Source organism: Zootermopsis nevadensis, unplaced genomic scaffold, assembly GCF_977971745.1.
Source record: "Zootermopsis nevadensis isolate Lab colony 2312 unplaced genomic scaffold, Znev_1.0 Znev_ptg000011l, whole genome shotgun sequence".
Lineage (NCBI taxonomy): Eukaryota > Metazoa > Arthropoda > Insecta > Blattodea > Termopsidae > Zootermopsis > Zootermopsis nevadensis.
The window spans coordinates 15883421-15909551 of NW_028259143.1; the positions used below are offsets into that span (position 1 = coordinate 15883421).

General features: G+C 43.2%; 2 protein-coding genes and 1 long non-coding RNA gene across 4 annotated transcripts in view; 2 read left to right on the forward strand and 1 right to left on the reverse strand.

Moving 5' to 3' along the window:
- Positions 1 to 26131, reverse strand: part of LOC110831388 (midasin) — a 293633-nt gene that overhangs the window by 151653 nt on the left and 115849 nt on the right. The window lies entirely within an intron of this gene.
- Positions 1852 to 5930, forward strand: LOC110831393 (uncharacterized). The gene is made up of 2 exons (XR_002543573.2): positions 1852 to 2439; positions 4111 to 5930. It is a non-coding gene; the product is annotated as an uncharacterized LOC110831393 (long non-coding RNA).
- Positions 8914 to 26131, forward strand: part of LOC110831392 (uncharacterized) — a 79787-nt gene continuing 62569 nt past the window's right edge. For both annotated transcript variants that reach the window (XM_022067319.2, XM_022067320.2), the window contains exon 1: positions 8914 to 9579. The gene's annotated coding sequence lies outside the window, so the exon portion shown is untranslated. The remainder of the gene's footprint in view (positions 9580 to 26131) is intronic.

Consider the following 26131-nt stretch of genomic DNA (forward strand, 5'->3'; position numbering starts at 1 on the left):
TGACTGACGTTCTGCAGGCCACACTTGCTTCTTTCTAGATATTTTACGACCAGTCATTCACTAATCATCCTGCCGTTCAGAAACTGGAGCTCTGTTAAATAATTCGTGGATAAATCGCCGTCTTTTGCGACATCAGCAAACCTTTTATAGTGTCGTATTTGCAGTCGCCTCTCGCCTCACCGGGCAATCGCGCGCTCTTTCTGATGGCGTAAAAGTTTAACTTCTGCGATCAACGAAGCTTTACAAGAGCAGCCTTGTCACGTGATTGGAAGCCCGTTGTTCTGACAAGTGCATTCCGGTGGACCACTTCCCATATTGAAGTTGTAGACCAAACAGCCGAGTAATCCCTGTGTTGTAATTAATTGTGTTCGTTTTTGAACCTTGTCTCGTGTCTCCATCATCTGTTTTGCATGTGACGCTGCTCGTCAGGAAACCAATTACGTGCTCCGTCGGTTGTCCTGATTTCATTACCGGCAATTTCTGTAGTAATCAAATGTAACCGTTTGTACGTTGAAAATTTGACCTGGCAGCTGAAAGGTGTTCGGACTGTGACCCGTAACCTGTTTGATATTTATTTTTGACATAATCATACCACGGGTGTAACTACTTAAAAGAAATAATGTATTTTCAATTGCAAACGCATTCTTTAGAAAATCGTGAACTTGAGACACGTGGAGGCGCGTACGTCTGACCCTCTCTCCCCCCCCCCCTCTCTCTCACCTGTCTGGCGACAGGTCCATATGAACAGGATCCTTCCATCCTTTTCTCGGACTGGGACCTGTTCATATACGTTCTTGGCAGATGATCCAGAAGTGGTTTGCCATTGCCTTCTTCTGTGTGTGAATGGAGTAATTGTCGGGATGCCACGGAGGAAAACTCCGTGTTGCCTAGACCACGGCCTTGCCCAACACAAGTTATAAATTCGGGCACCGCCGGGAATCGAACCCGATACCCCAGGATTACAAGGCCAGCGTTCTAACCGCTAGACCACATCATCTTATTATTATTTAGTGTTCTGTCTGACGACAGGTCCATATGAACAGGATCCTTCCATCCTTTTCTCGGACTGGGACGTGTTCATATACGTTCTTGGCAGATGATCCAGAAATGGTTTGCCATCGCCTTCTTCTGTGTGTGAATGGTGTAATTGAAACCGGGGAAGCCCCCCGAGGAAAACTCCGTGTTGCCTAGACCACGGCCTTGCCCAACACAAGTTATAAATCCGGGCACCGCCGGGAATCGAACCCGAGACCCCAGGATTACAAGGCCAGCGTTCTAACCGCTAGACGACCTCATCTTATTATTTATTTAGTGTTCTGTCTGACGACAGGTCCATATGAACAGGATCCTTCCATCCTTTTCTCGGACTGGGACCTGTTCATATACGTTCTTGGCAGATGATCCAGAAGTGGTTTGCCATTGCCTTCTTCTGTGTGTGAATGGAGTAATTGTCGGGATGCCACGGAGAAACCGGGGAAGCCCCCGGAGGAAAACTCCGTGTTGCCTAGACCACGGTCTTGCCCAACACAAGTTATAAATTCGGGCACCGCCGGGAATCGAACCCGAGACCCCCCAGGATTACAAGGCCAGCGTTCTAACCTCTAGACCACAATACAAATCACGCGTTCTTGACGTTTCCTTTAAATAATGAAAATGATTTATCACCAGGCCCAAAACGCTTTAGTTCTGTGACAATGCGTGGAATCTAACCGCGGTCAAGTAATTTTTGTTCTTTCGCGCATCCGCCATGTTGTTATACTACATTGTAGGCCTACGTAGAAATATTACACCAGACGGACTTGGGACAGGCCTGTATCTCCGCATTTCATTCGCATCGTGCAAATAACGGGCAACAATGGAACGAGAAAACAACAACAAGCGACAATGAGCAGTGTTTTTGCACATTGTCGGTTCAGTCGAGTTGTTTGTTGGTTGCTATTGTTACTCTGTTTACTGACAGCTTTCAAGCGGTTGTGTGATTCTTGACATTTTAGTGTCTCTACGATGAGCAACGACGGAGGAGACGGTGAATCTTCATGGGATCAACGCGAAGAATTTCCTACAGAAAACAGAGAACATGAAACGAGAAGCCGATGGTGGGAACAAAGTCGGCTTAAAGATTTCTGTGAGGATTTGATTGTGTTCTTGTGTGTTGCTGGTGGTGTCGCAGGTGTTATTGTGGGTGTGTGTGTCGGTTTAGTTTGGTTCGCAAGTTCGTACCCGTTTACGTTTTGGCTGTGTGTTTTCTTTTGTATGTTGGCCTTCGTGAGTCAATCTGGTTATACTAGATTCGATTTCACAGACTGAACCGACTTTTTAAAGACTCGATAGAATGACCACGAAACGGAGTTTACGCACGACTAATGCAAAAGAAGATGTTACAGATTTTACCACACAGCACAATTTCTCAGGACAACAGACCAGGGCTGCCAATTGATGGTAAGTCACAAATCCCCAACTCGACAAATGACAGTGAATGTCTGTTCCTACGAAACTTCGTAACAATATTTTGATGATTGATTAAGCAGGAATTTTATCATCTCGTCGCGTCTCAAGACCCTATTTTTTTTTAAAAAAAACTGCATCCAATCCACACGTTACTTATCCAAGATCCATTTATATATTATTCTCCCATCTACGTGGACTCTAACCTTCAGATTTTTGTACTGAAACTTTGTGTAAGTTATTTGTCATCTGAAAAAGCATGCTACACGTTCTGTCGATCTCATTTTAATTAATTTTATCTCCGTAACAATATTTTGTGACGAGCGAAATTTAGGAACTCCCGTTTCTTGTAGCTGGATTTCTAATTGTCCAGTTTTATTCACTTTTGACGTAAATACGTCTATATTGAATGGTCATTCGGCAAATAAGTGTAACGAAAACGTGTAACAAAAATGTGTAAGATTCGTATCAACAAATCGACAACAATGGTTAGCTTTGCGTGCATTGTTATGTAACCTAGGAAACGTCATTGTTTATTCGACATTGTTGTGTTACATTACTGCCGTCAACAATCCGCTTTCGTAACAAGATGGATGACATTGAAGATAACATTACATTACATTACAGAGACGTAAATATAATTTAAATACAGAGACGTATTTACGTCAAATTCTCCGAAACCGTGGTTCCATTGTCAATTTTGACGTAAATACGTCTATAAGGAAGGGTCATTCGGCAAAAAGTGTAACAAGTGTTCCTAGGGAACGTCGTGTTTACTCGGCATTGTTGGTACCTAGGAAACATTACATTACTCAGCATTGTTGTTACCTAGGAAACATTACATTACATTACTCGGCATTGTTGTTACCTAGGAAACGTTACATTACTCGGCATTGTTGTTACCTAGAAACGTCATCTGTTTACTCGGAATTGTTGTTACCTATGAAACATTACATTCAGCTACCACAGACCCATCTTAAGCGTAACTAATTCAAGTTAAATAAGCAATGTCTTAATCAAACTTTACTCAATTGTAAAGCATGTATAAAGGAAATATTTAGAATAAAGCCAATATATAAACTTCCTTTCCGTATAGACGTATTTACGTCAAATGCTCCGGAACCGTGGATCCACTGTCAATTTTTCTAATATGTTCGTTATCCTCTCTTGTATTCGTTATTAAGTTTCCAGGTGACGTTCTTCGCTTACCTGTTCAGGACAACGCGGACTTACAAATAATTACGTATTTATGAAATCTATTCAATGCTATAAGGTGGGCGTGACACTGGAGCAAATCAGTGCAATGACCAGACACAAAACTTGTCGTTGTCTAATCCTACTGCATCTGGTATGCGAACTAAGGAATAGAATCAAAATATATTTAATTTTCCCCGAACACATTTCGTTTGTGGTACATTTAATGTGTTAAATTAGAATTAGTTGTACGCCAGAGAGAGAGAGGGTGAGTCAATATCGTGTCATACAGCCGTCAGTTGATAATTTCAAAGATTACGAAGTGAAAGATATTTTATCGTGTCTGGTTCACTGGTGTTACCACTTGAAAAACTTCAAGCTTCAAATCATAACTATTTTTTAATCTAACTATTCTGAGTATTGCAAAGTCTTTGATATACTTAACTTATATGTTGTTTAATGGTTTTTCAGGGAATATAAATATACGGTGAATGTTTAATGACGTTAGTCGATGTCATAAGGGTGGTGAGAAAGAATGCTGTTGACTAAGGCAGAAAAGTCGCGGATCGCATTGGAAGAGAGAAATTCCACAATTGGAGGAGTTTCACTTGAATACCGAATGAAGTGGGAACCTCTGCCGACAAACATTCGATCGAAAGGATTCCGCTGACGAAGAACTTTGTAGCTCCCGGAGAAGAAGTAATTGAAGACAATGTCCATCTCGTAAAAACAAAAGTAAATCTGTCCCACAATACGCCAAATAGGCGCTTGGGGTGAGAGGAGGGTATAGCTCCTCTCTTCCTTGACCTCGGCACTAGATGGGGGTGAGTGGTCAGCATCACGCCCCGGCCGGCTTTACCCCCGGGAAAGGACCCCCCGGTATCCATTGTAGAGGAGGCTGGGTGGGCCCCAGAGCTGGTCTGGACGCAGAGGCTAGAGGGAAAAAAATCTTCGACCCCTGTCGGGGATCGAACCCCGGTCGTCCAGTCCCTGTACTGGTTCATAATATCCATTAATGATAAACAGACATTCTCTTCTCAGAGACAATGTACATTAACAAATTTTAGGTTAAATTATAATTGTAATTCCGAAGAAAATTAACACACTCGAATGGTCAGTTAATTCAATTCCATAAATCCCTTCAGCATTACCGATTTCGTTCAGTGACCGTTCTCTTTAATTTATTGTCCGATTATCCATATTTTATTTTTATTTATATCTTTGACTTACATTTCAGGCTCCACTCACTTCAGGAGTCATAAATTTCAGGTTCTCAAGGCGAGGATTATGGAGGTAACTCTCTCCTGTGTCCTTGTTCCATATAGTCTGCTAGATGTCTGTCGACGTTTCAGTGGTCCCGTCTGTCTTCCGAAAAATGGACGATGACAGATCGGTTCAATGCGGAGAGGAGTGGAGAGCTTTTTAATTCATAATTTATAAAGGCGAAACACCACTTACAAATTTGGCTGTAAGTGGTCTAACGTTCCAAATTAGATAAAATTGATCATAGGATATATTTTGTTATTATTTCGTTAACTCTGATTTATTTTAATTTCTCTTCAAAATTGTGCCGGCGTGGCTCAGTCGGTACAGTGACTCGCTACGGGCTGGACGACCGGGGTTCAGCCCTCCGACGGGGACAGAGGTTTCTTCTCTCTGCGTCCAGACCTCATCTGTGACCCACCCAGCGTCCTGTCCAAAGGGTACCTGGGGTACTTTCTCGGGGGTAAAGCCGGCCGGGGCCTGACGCTAACCATTCACCCCCTCCTAGTGCCGAGGTCAAGAATGAGTATGAGATGTACCTCTTCCCTTCCCCAAAGCGCCTACAAGGGGTATTACCGGGATGGACACTTCAAATTCATGGCACTTAACCAAGTGTTTAAGAGACATAGATGTGCGAGGACCTTCAGTGCCTCGAAGTCTTTGAATTAGCCAATTAGAGTCAAGAGCTGTATGTAACTGACTACATCACTGGTTTGAACTAGTTAGCGCTACGATCCACAGTCAACAGCCTTGAAAATGAGGACAGAGATGGTGCCCGAAACGTCGGCGATAGCCCTAAGAAGACTTTATATTCAACTTCTTGATACTGGAGTCAGGCAAAAAAACCTGTCTAGTGTTTATCCGTGTATTTGCAGTGTAATTAAGTAAATGAACATTCTGAACATAATCTATTATTAAATAAATAGGGGCATCCTATAATTCCGATAATTTTTACAAAAAAAAAATGTTCAGCCAAAGCCTCTGTATCATTAAATAACACAAATTAAACTATAATATTTACAATAATACAACTGTGTGTTTTTTTTATTCCACGCAAGAATTCCACGAGAACGTCGTTTATGGCATGGAATATCAGCTCTCAGTCTCATTTGATGTACAATAATTATTAATATAAATCAGAAGATTTTAAGATTTGAGGTTTTCACAGCGGTGAGTATGAAGATTTCTGTATTCACAGCGCAACAACTCAGAAGACAGAAATCTTCAGAAGATTTTAAGTTAAAATAACCTAAAAACCTTCAAACCTATTTTATTTAGTGTTCTGTCTGACGACAGGTCCATATGAACAGGATCCTTCCATCCTTTTCTCGGACTGGGACCTGTTCATATACGTTCTTGGCAGATGATCCAGAAGTGGTTTGCCATTGCCTTCTTCTGTGTGTGAATGGAGTAATTGTTGGGATGCCACGGAGGAAAACTCCGTGTTGCCTAGACCACGGCCTTGCCCAACACAAGTTATAAATTCGGGCACCGCCGGGAATCGAACCCGAGACCCCAGGATTACAAGGCCAGCGTTCTAACCGCTAGACCACCGTGGCGGTACAACTATTTACTAACATTAATTTAGGTAGCATAACTATCTTAAAATACAAGGAATGCTTTAAAACTATGAACGCCGGTTCAAGAGGCTCCAATGCCAAAGTTTACACCCCTGCCTAATTGTTTCTAATTTTTACCATTCTTCTAAACCCGCGAATTCTGTGTATAAAACAGTTTAACCGCACGTAATAATGACAAATTCATCTAGACTTCCAACTGCAGTAAACGAACTTTTATAGAAGATATTTCAAATACGTTCAGACAGCTGATCTCGGTAATGGCGGCCTCATAAGAGGAAAAACGACTCATAAACCCTATTTTCATTCCATTTATTTGTCTATCCAACACTTACGATGTATGTCAGTAATCAAACATCCTGAGCATGCGTACAAAGGAGGAATCTAAACGAACATCATGACACATCAACTACAAATGCTATTTTCAATACATTTCCAATTGCTCTTTGAACGAGTTACAAGCGGAAATTCTAAAAAAAAAAAAACCAGTTCAACAACACAAATGCTTACAATTTAAAACAGCATTAAAACGTATGCCAACATCAAGAATCTTCACTGGGATACCGGGAATGACCCGTTCTTCAAGTTCCTGAACACTGAGGGGTCCCAACTTTTCGTTGGCTCGATCTATAGACATTCGGTAGGACTCCTTGGATGAGGGATCGGCCCGTCGCAAGGCCTCTACCTGTACACAGGACAGCACAACACAGAAAAACATCCATGGCTTGAGTGGGATTCGAACCCACGGTCCCAGCGACCAAGCGGCCACTGCAGACCCCCTACGTTTACAGAGCAGAAAAAGAACTATTTTTCCTCCGTATTCCTCACGTCCTTCAATTTTCCATTTGTTTCTCAATTCCATGAAGTCCATATCATGGAAGGAAATGATTCAAACAAAATTACATGACACCGATGCACTGCGATTTATAACACAACGCGTAATATGAGTATTTTTCGCATTAAAGTCGACAATTCCTGAAATAAGTTCTAAACCCTTCGGAAGAATTGTCTCTGGGACGGAGACAAGTACGAGGCTCGTCCTTAAAGTAAGTTTCCCTGGGGCCGTTTACAGAAACAAAACACAATTTCACGGAAATATTTATTGCAACAGATACAGCAAGTGTCCAGCTATTTTTCAACATATTCGCCACCGGAATTGAGACATTTGTCATACCGTGGGACCAACTTTTGAATACCTGTGTCGTAGAAGTCTGCCGCCTGGGATTGGAACCACTATGTGACAACCATCTCCGCCTCTCTGTCATTCTCAAAACGCTGACGCTGACCGGACAGGAATGTCTTGAGGTGTAGGAAAAGATGGAAATCACTGGGAGCGAGGTCCGGGCTGTAGGGTGGATGATTAAACACCTCCCAGCCGAACTCCTGCAGGAGACTTGCTGTCCGTCGAGCCGTGTGCGGCCTAGCGTTATCACTGACCGCACTTCACAGTCGGCGGGAGCTGGAATAAGAACCTCCATCTTCAACAGCTGCAACGATGCTACTGTGAGAACGCGGGAACTGCCGTTAGTGCATGCGCCATGCTACGTCATTGCTCTATCACGTACGCACAGTCGCTTCGCGCAATATAAGGTTTGCTAGCTGCGGGACGAGTGGGAAACTTACTTTGTGGACACGCCTCGTAAATCGACGAGACCGTTCATGACAAGAGCTTTGAATTAAAGCTTTCAACACAGATCCGCAAAACACCGAAGCCACGTAACAAATTGCGCCCAACTAACGATGTTATTAATACAATCGATCTGTAAATAAACGCGTAACTTCGTCCCACAAAACACTTTCATGTTTCATTCTCATACAAATTTTTAAGACGCATTTTGCTGTTCAACAGTACTTTCCACTCAGATCAAAACCTATCAATTACAAATGTAACAATTTCGCTAAATAAAACAATTAAATATATGAACACCTTTTCAGACAAAATTCAATTCCATCATACGTAATCCACGTATGAGCTTGTATTTAAAGGCACACCCACGAATTGCAAATGCAATGTAGATTTTCGGACAAACCACGTATTTTTCCTTTCACATGCATCGCCATATTTATGTTTCGCATAGGAGATCGTGGATTGGACACACAAGACAGCTCCAAGCAGGAGACGCAGATGACACACTAGCAGTATGAGACTCGAGTCGCCGAAGACATACAGACTTCCCTTAAAAACAGTTCATTTCAAACAAGTTTTAACAACAGCGTCCTATCCTAGAGACGGCACGCGAACACACGCATCTCGAATCTCATCTCACAAATTCCCATCCCATTACAAATTTAAAATCCCAAGGTTCGTGGAACTTCAATTCTTAACCCGCATATTGGAAAACTAAGTGAGATGGATTTCTTTAAAGAGTTCCATCCCTTCCACGCCATTCTCAGGAGAGGGGGCGAGGAGTAGAGTGGGGATGGGGGAGAGACCAGCACATCCCGGGGATGCTGTTGCCGCTGGACCAGTTCTCGAACGAACCCGCGTGCGGTAGGACGACAGAGCTCGGCACTCGGTACACGTCTTGGTGCAAAATGTACGAGTCAGTCACGAAGCCAGGCCAGTGAGTCGACAAGAAATGCAACCCCACGTAATAAACTTCGCCTTTACTGTGACCAACGCGACACTTAGAACGTAGTACATATTTCAAGTTTTCAGTCGAAGTTAAACGAATGGGGACTCCCGTGGTTAAGAAATGGCAAATGAAGTGTTGAAAACGTGTAAAATCGACAGGAGACAGTATGAAACGTCTGTAACCGTCACGGAATGCCTGGAATCGACAGCAAATCACGGGATCTAGATTTTAAAAACGTACACAATAAAAGTTCTTACTTTTTAATCTCCTAAAGCAATATACATTATTCAGATTAAAATTTGTGAAAATAGTGTAAAGTTCAGAGGAATTAGTATCAAGTGGTGATGGTTATTCACAGAAATTAACCAATCAAGGCGAAATATGACAGACGAGTCCGTTAGGTCACTCTTACTGCATTATCGAAAGAAATTGGAGCATGTGACGTCAGACTGGAATCAACGTATTATCACCTCCACGAAGATCTCCAGATTCAAGTTCTAACTGAATCAGCAAGGTGGCCACAGGTGAGTAAATGATACTCTGGTAGTGTAAACAAAGGTTCGGGATCTGAAGTCAGCCCTTGAATTGAAGGGTCCAGTGCATAAGACAGGTGCTTCCACCATAAGGACCTTCTCGAACACAACGAGAACATGTTAAAAGAATTCAAATAACACAACTCCGCGTGGATCCATTTTCACAGTAAAGATTCCAGCACTGGAACCTTCGATTACAGCTGTGTTGACTTTCAAAGACGGTGAAAGGATATGATTCTGGGTTTTTGCGCTGTGTAGTACGGTATCGCCCTGATGACGGAGGCAGTATGGCCTCCGAAACGTTGGTTAACATCTACAAGAATACACGGCGCAACAACCCAGAAGACAGAAATCTTCATACTCTGATGACGGAGACAGTATGACCTCCGAAACGTTGCTGGACATCTACCTTACTACACGGCGCAACAACCCAGAAGACAGAAATCTTCATACTCTGATGACGGAGGCAGTATGACCTCTGAAACGTTGGTAAACATCGACCAGACTACACAGCGCAACAACTCAGAAGACAGAAATCTTCATACTCTGATGACCGAGGCAGTATGACCTCTGAAACGTTGGTAAACATCGACCAGACTACACAGCGCAAGAACCCAGAAGACAGAAATCTTCATACTCTGATGACCGAGGCAGTATGACCTATGAACTACACAGCGCAACAACCCAGAAGACAGAATCTTCATACTCACAGCTATGAAAACCTCAAATCATACGGGGCATAGATTCTTTACGTTGATAAAAAAGGTTGAAAGTTTCGCAGTGGCATTTCAGAATTTCACGAATACGCGGTAAAGGACGATGCAGACCTGCACCGGAAGTATTTGATATGTTTACTGAATAAAATATTAATTCTCCGAGTTCCCGTATTTTTGAAGGGGAAGCCACAGACACGGTGATTAAAGAACTAGCGTTACCTAAATCGACACTGAAAGTCGAGGCGTATAATACGAACCAGAGCATCAGAAAACTTCCGTCTGACGTGAATAAACAATTCAAATCAATGTAATACTGACCTTTTGTAAATACTATCGCAGAAGGCGCATTGCCTGTCTTAAACAGAGAGCAAAGTCCAGATGTAGGACACGGGATTTTACTTTCTCAGTCGGTGAGCCAATGATAAAATTATGTCAGTGCAGACTTGTTTTTACTCATAGAACCCTAAGCCAAATATTTATATTGTGATATTTATTTATCCTCTAAACGTACGTGATTTTTGGGGCATAATTAAGGGCAATTAAAAGTAATATTTACAATTCCGTTATTGCCTTTGTACGTGTGCTTATAAAAGCGAATAATTCTGGTCACTGCAACTCGCGATGTCCTTAATGAATTCAAGATTTTCAGTAATCGACGTACACAAGTTTATCGATTAAACATCGATACTTCGCTCCATGGTTCGTAAGACAAAAGTTTTGGGTCACGAATTAATTTGCGGCTGACAGTACCTAAAATAAACAAGACGATGATGATAATAAATGCATGACTGTACTGATTATTTACAAGCTAATAGTCGCTCATCTAGTCACGAATGTATCGTAGGATAATTACAAGTCCGAGGTTCCGCGTTCATTTTGTAACATGGCACATTTTGAGGGCAACGGGAGATGCCCGACTGCTTATTGTCGACGAAAACACTCCCAACAAACATCTCCATTCATCACAACACCTTTTCAATCCACGTACATTCATTTTTCAAAACTGAAATCCGATGTTTTGTTCACTTTCACTCCTGGGCCACGTCACGATGAAAGGCACGAACTAATTAATATGTTCAGTCGCACAGAGTGTTTTGATCACAGTTATAAAATGCCAGAAAAATTATATTCACGTACAGGTATACCTGTCAGGTATGCCTCAACGTGTAGATGATAAAACCGAAGAGTAACTGTAACCTCAGATTTACAGCCTAATTCTACCGCCACATACGACATCAAAACAAAAAAAGTTTAATTCTACAGAACTTTATAATAAAAAACATCGAGCATAAATTTAATTTTAAGAGTGAGGTTATGCTACAAGCATAGTATGATAGTATTTACCGACGTTTCAGATATGCTTGCTGCCACCATCAACAGAGCGTCCTGACGATGGCAGCAACAAGCAACTCTAAAACGTCGGTAAATCTCTATGACAAAACACGGAACAACAACCCAAAGACAGTCCCTACTTCCTTATTCACGCGAGAACCTAACATATCGCAACCATAAGACCGACTCATCGGGGATTTTAGAAACAAGGACACTTAAAACAGGAATTCGTGTCGAACTCGTACAAAATTAAATGAAAAAGACAAGGGTAATCAAATTTAATATGTTATACTAATGTTGAGCATATAGCGAGCATTTGAAAAGTAAAAAATTGTGCTCATATCTCAAAATCATTTTGGCTGTTATGACATGAGAGACCCACAAAATTATTAACTTGTAACAAAAACGTCCTCATATCAGAAAATAATAAAATAAATGAAATTCTATGCCTCGCTGATTTAAAAATGAAGAGATTTGTGTTCACAATTCAGCAGGCCAACCTAAATCGGTGTTCCTGAGAAAATGTATCTTCTTTATATAAGCAGATTCAGCTAGAACCACGATTTTAAAAAAGTGGCAAGACACTTGCTTGCCAAAGAAAGCTGGAACAAAAACGTGTTCCATTAAATCATCATTTAACAATGTAAGCAGAACTGCAGACGAAACAGAGTATCAGTACATTAAATAGTAAGGAGGTATTCTAAACCTCTTTAAAAGAACTGAGAGAAGACACCGACATTTTAGCTCAGGATATCGGGCGTCACGATAGAGATTCGAACCGAGTGCCTCCCGAATATAGGCCAGCCTGCTGTTCAGCTATAAGTGCAGAATGCCGAGTAAATTACGGGACTCAAACCAAAAAACTACACTCGCGCATGCGTCTCAAGTGAACTGATCTGCTCACCTGTTAAGTGATGTCGCTACGTAATTGAGCTGTCGTCTGCCCGCAGCCACTAGCTCGACACAACCCTCCAACTCCACATCACGAACTGGGCTACTCGTTCCAGTGAACTTCCTCAAATGCATGCCTTTTCCTACCGACAGTGGCGTTAGTGTAGTTCAAATATGGCACCTTTCGTGTGGGAAATGCGATAGTTACGTGTCGTCATCATTTCTAAACCGTTTATAATTTCGCACAGTTTCATATAGACCTTTGTGTAGACACCACGTGAGGACTTGCACACGCATATAAACAATGTATGAGTCCATGCACATATTACCACAAGCGGTTCAAAATGGCCGCCTCCGTTGCACACGACAGACATGACGTATTAACAAATAACACATCTTGATAGCAACAAACGAATTAAAGTAACAATTGAGCCCGGATTATTGTCACAGCTCTTAAATGTAACTCACACGTAAACTGCTTCTCGTCTTGAAGTGCTTAGGCACGATCATAAACCGGTTTGGCTACACCAAGACATTATTAAATGCGTCTTGTGGAAGTAATATAAGTAGGATAAAATCATGAGCGAAATAATATCCAAACTGAAAGGCATATCACATGATTAACACACTTTGAACACAGAACGTTCAACAATCAATTAACTGTCAATTAAACAGAAAATGCCGCTATGAGGTAATCTTAAAGCTGAACCCATTAGAACACATAAAAGCCTGTCGTCTGTTGTTCGTTCAGTGGTTGTGGAACGAATGCTTGTAGGATCGGTCGTCACTCACAGCGAAATCTCGCGCATGCGCGTATATCGAATTCCTAGCAGGGATATTCTCCTGGTCTGTAGACTGTACTTCGCACCTAACATTCGCAACGCAGTAACTCGAACACAAAGCATTCAGGTAAAATAAAAAGCTGTTACTCGAATTGAAATAGACGTGCGTGTTGGTTGCTCGAGATACACGTTCATTAGTTCATTAGTTTCCTCCTCGCCCGTTATCACACTGCAGGCGCTGCAGGGGGGAAAACAAACGAAATTTAAGGTGAAATCCACGTCCTCCAATTAAAACATGGTGTGCTATCCGGCTCGCCTGATCATACTTGAAGGTTGAGGGTTCGACGGAAACTTAAAACACATCCACAACTAATCTTAAAGGCGAAGTTTAAAGTTAAGGCAAAGAAACGTATGACAGATTGTAGACTAAGGACAGTTTTAAAATATGTACAAAAAGATACACAGTAGAATGTTCGGGAAAAGAAACAGGGAATCATTCCACACTGCGAATTTTATATATGAATAAACATATATCATATATTCTCTGAACATGGCTGCACAGAATACAGATGTAACCTTATTGAATATTGACCTTATAAAAGGAGACAGTGCGTTATTAAGGCATGGAGAACGAACCTGACATTTACATAAACACAATTGTTAAGTTGCTATTGCGAGATTTGTTTCGCGTGTTCCGAACTATTCAGACGCTCTCCACAGGCCACAACGCCGTGTCGTCCAGAAAACGCGTTGCTGGCTGCAGAGTTCAGTGTTTGGAAGGCGACAATCATCCAACAAGTGGGATAACGTGAAAGTTACGTTCCAAACGCATCACCACGTGACGTAAGAGCGCCAGACATCAGGACGCAACTACCCGGAGCCCCCGATCGAACAGAGTTCGTGTTGAGAGAGAGCGGGTAATTAAAACATCAGGGCAGATATGAAATGCTTTATTTAGAAAACGCAAATCAGACCCGAGGCGTTTGATACTGCACTGTGGAATAATCAGTCGATGTGAGGGGAATAATCCTGAACGTTACATCCGCTTTATAAGTTATTTCTCGATTTACTTAGTCGATCCTTTTCTATCGCTTGGTGTAGAGGTAAGTTATCTCTCGCCGACTATAATTTAGAGAATAAACTGGTTTTTCAGCTTAAAGTTCGCGTCCAGATTCTTTTATGAAGTTTGTATAACTAAGAAAAATTAAAAACACGACTTGTAAAGACTTTTCCTGAAACTTGCGTTAAAGAATTATACCTTTTTGCCGTGGAACCAACCGCCACGGTGGTCTAGCGGTTAGAACGCTGGCCTTGTAATCCTGGGGTCTCGGGTTCGATTCCCGGCGGTGCCCGAATTTATAACTTGTGTTGGGCAAGGCCGTGGTCTAGGTAACACGGAGTTTACCTCCGGGGGCTTCCCCGGTTTCTCCGTGGCATCCCAACAATTACTCCATTCACACACAGAAGAAGGCAATGGCAAACCAGTTCTGGACCATCTGCCAAGAACGTATATGAACAGGTCCCAGTCCGAGAAAAGGATGGAAGGATCCTGTTCATATGGACCTGTCGTCAGACAGAACACTAAATAATAATAATAATAACCGTGGAACCATCGAAATATTTTTCGGGACAATCACTGCGTGTTTGGGATCAAGGAAGTTCCAGGAAGGGGTCCGCCATTCCTGGCTGTTAGAGGGGAGATGGACGCGGACGGACGTGTGTACCGGGCAACCTCCCCGTGAACCAAGGATCGTATTATGACTTCCTTTCTCCTTGCACTGTCAAAATAGTGCGCGGACCTAGTTACTTGACATTGGCCAGGAAAGCGCTGGCGAGAGATGGATCGAATTCCCTTGCATCCTACACTGAGTGCCCCTGCTGAAGCCAGGGCGTGGAAGTTCGTGGCTCAACAGAGATAAGTTTACTTCTCTGACATTCATTCTATCAGACCAAAGAGAACAGTAGTTCAGCTCAAGAATACACGAGGTTGTAATTTCTTGAAAATTTGACAATTTGACGTCTCTCGTAATGATTTAATTTCGAAACCTTTAAAGTACAGAACACTTTATTCCAGACGACACCTCGACATTTGATTCCTAATCTGTTTTCAAAGGCAACATAAATTACCATTCCACCTTGGGCAATGTTGGTCCTCGTGTGCCTACAAGATAAGTAAGAGAAATTTTCAGTTTCAGCGTTGGCAGTACACAAATAGACAGTCCTACGGCCAGGCGAGCCAATGCTGCAGATATATATGCAGATTGTTTGTCACATTTAACAAAAACAATGCCTCCTCTGAGAACAATTTCCCTGTTCCAGGAAACATTTAAATTTATTACAGCCCGTGTACTTCGTTTCCTTTAGCATTCACGTGTTTCTGTTTAATGTACGCATTTATTAGTGTTTGCTTGTGATAAGGCATTTGTGGTTGACAAACACTAACAAAGAAACGACTCAAATACTTTCCCTCGACAAGAGCGAATCGACATTTTTAGTCGATATTCTAAACGAATTCGGCGTGCAAGTCATACAGACGACTTTCAAATTAAACAGAACACACACTAGCAGTCCGAGGCATCCAGTATTTTTATGTCTTATAAGGTAAGAATATACTGAAAATCTGCTCATGAATTACAGCGATGACCTTAGGGTCGAATCCTACCAGAGTCAGAATTGAAATTTTGTGTGCAATTCTAAACTACTCTGTGCGAAATGTTATACTCATTCGTTATTCGCCACTTCACCGAAACGACATCAGAAGTTGATAGCGCCCGCAAATCCTAATTGCTTGCCACAAGCTACGAAATGCATTTTACTGAATGTTAAAGCAAACAGGACATATAAGGTACCACTGTGGTTCAAAGAGTTTGGCCACCATGTTAGTCTGATTTTAAATGATTTCAGAGTCCAAGTAACATATCCATCACGAAACCTCGAAATTGCCAGAAATTTATTAAAACCGATTAAGTTGACTCTTATTGGAGGAAGACTCAGAGACAACCGACTCTATGCCCACGTGACAGCAAACACGGAAACCTATCGCTACAGGCCTGCAAAGCCAGCCGAAACGAATGTGCCCCCGACTTGTTTCGTGATACCACCCGCAATGAGCAGTGTGCGGAAATACCGCACGGGCCAGGTTAACTCAACGCTTATCGCTACTTAGCCCACAACTAAGAACTAACAAACAAACTAGATGGATTAGCGAAACCGAAGGTTCATCACCGAATTAACCAAAGCCCTCCACCGGACCCTGTCCTGGGCCAACAAAATCCAGTCTCCTTCAACTCCTATCTCCCATAGATCCCGCCTGACATTAACCTCCCATCTACGTCTAGGTCTCCCCAGAGGTCTCTTCCCCTCAGGCTTCACAAATAGTGGACCCAACCAACTAGATGGCTTACCGAACCCGAAGGTTCATCACCGAATTAACCAAAGCCCTCCACCGGACCCTATCCTGTGCCAACAAAATCCAGTCTCCTTCAACTCCTATCTCCCATAGATCCCGCCTGACATTACCCTCCCATCTACGTCTAGGTCTCCCCAGAGGTCTCGTCCCATCAGGCTTCCCAAATAGTGAACCCAACCAACCAGATGGCTTATGAAACTCGAAGGTTCATCACCGAATTAACCAAAGCCCTCCACCGGACCCTGTCCTGGGCGAACAAAATCCAGTCTCCTTCAACTCCTATCTCCCATAGATCCCGCCTGAGATTATCCTCCGATCTACGTCTAGGTCTCCCCAGGGGTCTCTTCCCTTCAGGCTTCCCAGATAGTGGACCCAACCAACCAGATGGCTTACAGAACCCGAAGGTTCGTCACCGAATTAACCAAAGCCCTCAACCGGACCCTGTCCTGGGCCAACAAAATCCAGTCTCCTTCAACTCCTATCTCCCATAGATCCCGCCTGAGATTATCCTCCCATCTACGTCTAGGTCTCCCCAGCGGTCTCTTCCCCTCAGGCTTCCACACCTCTTGTCCCGTCCATGCGCGTTACATGCCCAGCCCATCTCATTCTTCACCCTCACAATACTGGGGGAGGAATACAGATGTTTAAGCTCGTCATTGTGCAGTTTTCTCCACGCCCCATCATCTTCCCTCTTAGGCCCAAATATCCTCCTCAACACCCGATTCTCAAACACCTGCAATCTGTGTTCCTCCCTCTGAGTGAGAGACCATGTATCGCACCCATACAAAACAACAGGCAAGATTATTGTTTTGTATACTTTAGTTTTCAGGTTCTTAGAAATCAGACGGGAAGACAAAATATTTTGGACTGAGAAGTAGCAAGCATTTCCGGAATTTAGTCTCCTCCTAACTTCGCTCACAACTAAGCCCCGTTCTAATCCGACTCTATCGGAAACAGTTTTTAAGAAGCCCAGGGCCCCTCAGCTGGTTAAGAAATTCCCCGCCTTTTACAGAACAGGACGGCTTATCACTGGTATTACAAGAGCCGGCCGCTGGTATACATCCTCCCTGAGGCACAGAGTGCGGGCCCACATTCAATTACATTTAACCTCCGGACAAAATCTAAAGGCCTGATGAGCGGTATCTTCTATGCAGGCGAGATTTCATGTTCTTGCTGACTACCATCTGGGACGCTACGCCGTGTAGTCAGATCAATTTCTATCAGACTGCATCGCCCAATATCCCAGAAGACAGTCAACTCAATCTTCTCTTCAACTTGATAAAAATTTGTATGTTCTTGTCATCTGTCTCATGCGTGCTATATGTCCCGCCCAAAGCACCACCAATTTCATACCTCTAACAGTACGGGCTACTGTGACCCACTCCAAGACGCAATTTTCTTCATCCGACGAAAATTTACCGACTTATTAAATCCATGTGTTAATTTCTCGTGTCAAAATGGTATTTAAAAACGCGTCCTTACCTTAAAATGTAAAAGTACAAATTAGCAAATAAAATGAAAAAGGCATATATGTTGGGAATGAAAATTCGTCAGATTTCTCTTTTAAATGAACAGAAGCATCCAATATCCCGTCAAAAATCTCCAGCCCATAAAATTCACATATTTTGTAGGCCGTAAAGTGTATCGGCTTCATATACGGAATTCTGCTGAGACATTCCTCCGAAAGGAGCTTAACATACGATGATTTCAGTGCGCAGAATTAGGGAATACACATCGAGGTACGTTCAGCGTCCATTCGGAGAATAATCGCTTTTAATATAAGTTGAGTGCAGGTTTCAGATGACCACTTCACCGTCCAAGTTACTACAGAGACCATTTGTGGAGCTCACTACAAATTAACGTTGTTATTTTTATTTTATTTGTAGTGTTCTGTCTGACGACAGGTCCATATGAACAGGATCCTTCCATCCTTTTCTCGGACTGGGACCTGTTCATATACGTTCTTGGCAGATGATCCAGAAGTGGTTTGCCATTTTCTTCTTCTGTGTGTGAATGGAGTAATTGTTGGGATGCCACGGAGGAAAACTCCGTGTTGCCTAGACCACGGCCTTGCCCAACACAAGTTATAAATTCGGGCACCGCCGGGAATCGAACCCGAGACCCCAGGATTACAAGGCCAGCGTTTTAACCGCTAGACCACCTCATCTTATTATTATTTAGTGTTCTGTCTGACGACAGGTCCATATGAACAGGATCCTTCCATCCTTTTCTCTTCTCGGACTGGGACCTGTTCATATACGTTCTTGGCAGATGATCCAGAAGTGGTTTGCCATTGCCTTCTTCTGTGTGAATGGAGTAATTGTTGGGATGTCACGGAGAAACCGGGGAAGCCCCCGGAGGAAAACGCCGTGTTGCCTAGACCACGGCCTTGCCCAACACAAGTTATAAATTCGTCATTACATGTTGCAGAATGTTCGATCTGTGTCTATACACACGATAAATTGCATTTTTGGGTAAACAGCTGTTCGGTTCATGTTTTCACCAGAGAGTAACAAAACTGGAAACGAGAACTGTTCATTCTGAAATTATCAGTGATACAATTAATATCGCTGCAAAGACTGCTTTTCGTGATTAGTGTACCGAAAAATTACGTTTCTAAACACGAGAGTTCACAACTTAAATCAAGCAAATATAACAAAATAAAAACTGGAAATAAAAGTTTAGAAACAGGTTAGTCGAAAAGTATAACGACGGATAAAATTTATTATCGGGGGGATCACGACAACAGGAACCTTGCACGAACACCAATACGTGTTGCTACATGCCGAAGTGAATGGGTGTGGATTACGCAGGTTACGTTCGTTACCACAATTGTGAGATTTTTCTTTCTTAAGGTCAGATTTCAAATTACCTATAAACGTCTTAATAAACGCCAACGAGAGGCTGGAATCGACGTGTTTCGAATTCTTAGCGTTTGTTCCCAGTTTCAAGGGGACTCATCGACCTGGACCTAAGCTTTGGAATATATGTTAATTAATTAATTTATTTATTTACAAACTAGGCACATTAAACACCTAAAATATTGAATGAAGACTTAAGAATTACACTGGACGCCACTTTGCTGACAGATAAAACACTAGTAAGTGTTTTTAACATTTCTGACGACAGTCTGAACAGATAACGGGACCTTTAAAACAGACGACTAAGCCAACCACCAGACTTGAAATTGAAACGATTTCAACTGCCGAATTAACATTAAATATACAATTTAATTAGAGGGCCCCAATAGCCTGACTCCCGAAACGTCGTTTATATTAACAGACTGTCTCGAAAAACGGACAATGTTCAATAAGCATAACATTAAATGATTATTGCCACAGTCTCGTTATTAAATTAAAGAAATTTGTAACTATATACATAGCCACGCTGGCCTTGTAATCCTGGGGTCTCGGGTTCGATTCCCGGCGGTGCCCGAATTTATAACTTGTGTTGGGCAAGGCCGTGGTCTAGGCATCCCAACAATTATTCCATTCACACACAGAAGAAGGCAATGGCAAACCACTTCTGGATCATCTGCCAAGAACGCATATGAACAGGTCCCAGTCCGAGAAAAGGATGGAAGGATCCTGTTCATATGGACCTGTCGTCAGACAGAACACTAAATAATAATAAGATGAGGTCGTCTAGCGGTTAGAACGCTGGCCTTGTAATCCTGGGGTCTCGGGTTCGATTCCCGTCGGTGCCCGAATTTATAACTTGTGTTGGGCAAGGCCGTGGTCTAGGCAACACGGAGTTTTCCTCCGTGGCATCCCAACAATTACTCCATTCACACACAGAAGAAGGCAATGGCAAACCACTTCTGGATCATCTGCCAAGAACGTATATGAACAGGTCCCAGTCCGAGAAAAGGATGGAAGGATCCTGTTCATATGGACCTGTCGTCAGACAGAACACTAAATAATATAATAATATATATATATATATATATATATATATATATATAGTGACTAAATAAGCAGGATTCGACTGGCAAAACGAATGGAAGAAGATTGAATACTAGGGTAGACATGCACCATAAATAACGAGTAGAGAGGCCAACGATCTAAACCAGGGACAAATGTGTCAATTCCTTTCCACCCCTGCTCTACGAAACAATTCCTTCTTCCCCTGAAAAGCATGCAACCCTTCCTCTCGTCTGTTGGCCGCTGCTTGATTGCAAGAATTGTTCTAAACGGAAGACGTTCAGCATACGAAACAAAGCTGTTCACTGAGTGGAATATAGAAAGAACACGGTTGTAACAGAAAGCATAATAATTTGCAAGGCGTAATGAAACAATGGCAACTCAGCTTACCTTAGTCTATCGAATAATGACGCAGAGCTCTGACCCAACCAGAAACTTTAGACTCATTTTTCCTACCGTACTTCGGAATGTCGTGTATATTTTTATTTTGATGTGGACTGGGGCCTTCTGGTTTGATGTCGCCAGGTAACCTTGTACGTAAAGACGACGAGTTCCTCAACAAAATCGGTATCCACTTATACAAATTCATGAAGTCGCATCCCAGGCCTTCAGCACCGTTAAAACCTTAAATATTATGTTCAGGCACGGCTTGAATACTATAATTTCAAAACACCAGCGCAAATATCTGATGTCAGCAAGAATAATTTTGGCAGGCATGGAATTACCAACTTCAACGGGAGGTATATTTATCCTCACACGATCTATACAGGTTTCCGAGCTGCATTATACTGCAAAGAACAAAAGAACAGAACAAAAAAACCTTGAACAAATGGTTACCAATCAGCGGAAGGCTCTTCACCACTTCAAATACATTTTCCCTTCCTTTTCAATTGTTATTAAACTCACAGATGCAATTTCTAAAATTGCATGCAGAAGCAGGAGATTCAACATGGAAGTTTAGATTCTGTGCCTAGAATTGTCCTCCTCACTCCATACAGAATACAGCTCTACTTTTATTAACTAGATGGCTTACGGAACCTGAAGGTTCATCACCGAATTAACCAAAGCCCTCCACCGGACCCTGTCCTGGGCCAACAAAATCCAGTCTCCTTCAACTCCTACCTCCCATAGATCCCGCCTGAGATTATCCTCCCATCTACGTCTAGGTCTCCCCAGAGGTCTCTTCCCCTCAGGCTTCCCAAATAGTGGACCCAACCAACCAGATGGCTTACCGAACCAGAAGATTCATCACCGAACTAACCAAAGCCCTCCACCGGACCCTATCCTGGGCCAACAAAATTCAGTCTCCTTCAACTCCTACCTCCCATAGATCCCGCCTGAGATTATCCTCCCATCTACGTCTAGGTCTCTCCAGAGGTCTCTTCCCCTCAGGCTTCCCAAATAGTGGACCCAACCAACCAGATGGCTTACCGAACCCGAAGGTTCATCACCGAATTAACCAAAGCCCTCCACCGGACCCTGTCCTGGGGCCAACAAAATCCAGTCTCCTTCAACTCTTATCTCCCATAGATCCCGCCTGAGATTATCCTCCCATCTACGTCTAGGTCTCCCCAGAGGTCTCTTCCCCTCAGGCTTCCCAACCAATACCCGGTGCACACATCTTGTCCCATTCATGCATGCTACATGCCCCGCCAATCTCATTCTTCTTGACTTAATCACCCTGACAATATTAGGAGGGAGTACAGATTTTTAAGTTCATCATTAAGCAGTTTTCTCCATGCCCCATCGTCTTCTCTCCTAGGCCCAAATATCCTCCTCAACACCCGATTCCCAAACACCTGCAATCTGTGTTGCTCTGATTTACTTTAACAAAAAAAGAATTTTATTGAAATTAACGACACGGTATGTTTATACAGTAAACAGCCATGGTTCGTTCCCTGTCAACGCCGATGGAAACGTCTCTCTTTAAGCCGTGTCCAGAATGCGTGAGCCCGGACAATCAAGGCTACAAGCGCTGGAACTTTTCCAGTATTTTGCGAACCGCGTAACATCCTAATCGCCTGCACTATGATTGGATTCGCTGGTTTAAATCCAATAATCCTCGAGGACCGTGGATTCCAGTCCTTCGTTTCTATCTCATTAAAATTCACACGGCTACTACGCAGGCTTAATGTTGTGAGCTAGGTATTAAACACGTCGACACGTGTATGTGAGCCCATTAGCCGCATATCTCAAGGGAATTTCGAATGTCCACTGCTAGTGGCCTACATGTTACGGGGTTAATGCCAAACGTTGTAAAGGAAGCCGCTAAAGTAATACAACGTCTTTGTTTAGGACGAAGTGCGTGGACGTACGAGACCTTTGATCTCCTGCTAACAGTGCCCGACTGAAACTCTCGAAGGAGAAAGTTAGAACTAAATACGGTCTGCACATCAAACATGAGGCACGTGACACGGTGGACAACCCACCAAATCCCTGTAAGATCAAGTCTTAGTGTCCCCATGTAAAGTAAGCGTACAAATCTATCGCAATGCAGTCTCAAGAGATACAGTCCGCGGATGTGGCATCGTTGCTGAATGACTTCGAAATATCAAACAGCCGTTAAGTACAGAATCTCGTTGCTACTCCCCGAATAAGCAGAGACCACTTCAAAGACCCAGAGGTCGGCGATGTTGAGTGAACACGATAATGCACCTAAATCAACCTTAGGCTCCTACTTTGCTAATGATCTTTGTCCATTTCGAAGGAACCTAACTGAAAACGACTCCTCACATTCAAATTCCAAATCTCGTGTCCACTTCTCCCTGCTTAGATCCTTCCAGGCAATCCATCCTAATCCGAGTCCCAGTGTTAGCATTTTGTAACACGCCGACTGTTAACGGTGCACAGCTGTTGACCTCTTCCTGGCCTTCAACTTACAGCACCACCCCTTGTCGGCTTCCCGCATCTGCCTATCCTCCGTATCTAGAGGTCATCTTCTGCACCCGCAACGCGTGAACGCGTAATGACAGGGACCTATTTAATATCGGTCGTCTTCCGGGGCGTATGTACGAGGTGCGATCGGAAAGTTTCCAGACTGCGCCTATAAAACCCGTACACTTATCTCAGGTATTAAATTCATCCATCACCCTCGAAGTAGTTCCCCTGGGAGTGAACACAACGATCCCAGCGCCGCTGCCAAGCCTGGAAGCATCCCTGGAAATCTTTCTTTGTCAGCCTGTCAAGCACCATCTGCGATTCTGCCTGAATCTCTTCTATCGTCTCAAATCTCCTTCCCTTTAGCTGAATTTTCATCTTTGGGAAGAGGAAGAAGTCACACGGAGCTTAGAAAGGAAGTTGGGGTCGGTTCTTGCAAGATCTTTGAGCTCCTGACAAACGAGAAGTCGATTCTGCTTCTGGTCCTCAGACAGGAGCCTTGGCGTCGCATGTGGAGTTCTTCCTTTAGAATCAGCTGACAGGTCCCATAGCCTATCCCAACAATGTCGCACAAGTCGTTGATGGTACGACGTCGATCTTCGTAACATTTTCGGGCGTTGTGCTCGAAGATGGTCGTCCAGAACGCTCGTCATCATCGACAGAGATTCGGCCATTTTTGAAACGTGAATGCCATACAAAAGTTTGTGCACGACCCATTGCGGACTCCCCAAATGCTTGCTTTAGCATTTCATAGGTTTCCGTAGCCGTTCTGGCGAGTCTTTGGCAAAATTTGATGCACACGCCATTCCGAAATCGCAGGAGGGTCGGTGTAATGCACTACCAAAACGCCCGTAACTAAGAAACAAATGCTAATTCGATGATTCCGGCTGGCACACTGATTTACTATGAATGTAGGCCGCACCCCCTAGCGGCAGAAGCTCGTACTACATCCGGTTCGCCCTCTATTGACACAGTCCTGAAACTTTCCGATCGCACCTCGTATGCCCACCACACGTGTGTCGCAAATCTAAAACAATCCAAATACTCTATGTCGGGAGAATTTCACGTTAAAACCGGCGCGGAATTTCAAAAACCAATTTCACGGTTCAGTTACTCAGAGAGACAATTCCTCGCCCCCCACAATCACGGACCCCCTCTAGCGCGTTATTACAATCACTGCACAAGAAACAAATGACGACAATAACGTATCCCAAAACAGTGTAAATATTTCCACCAACAACAAAATTAATTACAACTACTGGTAAGAACTGTACAATAATTCAACTGAATACATTCATTCTAGAGTAGACAGTGGTTATACGACAGCCAGACTGTCCTAATCCATAAGCTACAATAGTGTTATAGTAACTGTTACAATGGGGTGAATATTCCTTCTCTAATGGGCCCATTGTCCACCCCCGTCGTCAATGGATATGGTGGAGTGATGGGGGAAACCAGCCACTTTGCTCACCAGAAATCCTACTGCATTGACCTTTGCGCGAACCAAGTCCTAACTGCGTGTCTCACACATGGCACTGTCTAATGTGCTGTCAGAATCGTGTTCCTTGAAACAACGGACGTTCATCAGAGCCCTCACTCACATCATCCTTTGGATAACCGAAGAGCCGCTAGTCGAGGATACTGAAGACGCAGAGGGGAACCTCGAATCGTCCGACCTTCTGATATCACTACGAAATTCAAGACTACCAACCCAGAAGACAACCATCTTCATACTCACCGGCGCGAAAAGGTAAACTCATATAAAATTGAAGATATCCGTCTTCTGGGTTGTTGCGCTGTGTAGTCTGGTCGATGTTTACCAACGTTTCAGAGGTCATACTGCCTCCGTCATCAGGGCGATGAGTATGAAGATTTCTGTCTTCTGGGTTGTTGCGCTGTGTAGTCTGGTAGATGTTTACCAACGTTTCAGAGGTCATACTGCCTCCGTCATCAGAGTATGAAGATATCCGTCTTCTGGGTTGTTGCGCTGTGTAGTCTGGTCGATGTTTACCAACGTTTCAGAGGTCATACTGCCTCCGTCATCAGAGTATGAATGTTTCTGTCTTCTGGGTTGATGTGCTGTGTAGTCTGGTCGATGATAACCAACGTTTCAGAGGTCATACTGCCTCCGTCATCAGAGTATGAAGATTTCTGTCTTCTGGGTTGTTGCGCTGTGTAGTCTGGTCGATGTTAACCAACGTTTCAGAGGTCATACTGCCTCCGTCATCAGGGCGAGGACGGAGGCAGTATGACCTCTGAAACGTTGGTTAACATCGACCAGACTACACAGCGCAATAACCCAGAAGACGGATATCTTCATACTCACCGCTGTGAAAACCTCAAGTCTTACATCATATAAAATTGTTTGTTTTGTGAATTTACCCACAAACATTTATCTACTTCAATGCGGGAGAACGTTTTAATCGTGTTGACGTCTTCCCTGGGGTTTCAGATTCAAGTCGATGACACGTCCTTTCATAACCACCAAAAAAATATGAGGTCCGAATTACCAGTCTTCATTAGCAGACCCGAGAGAGTAATTAATTTACTTTCACATACATGAACAAGTGAACATCTTTTCTTAAATATTCTATCCGTTTCAAGACGGCATCT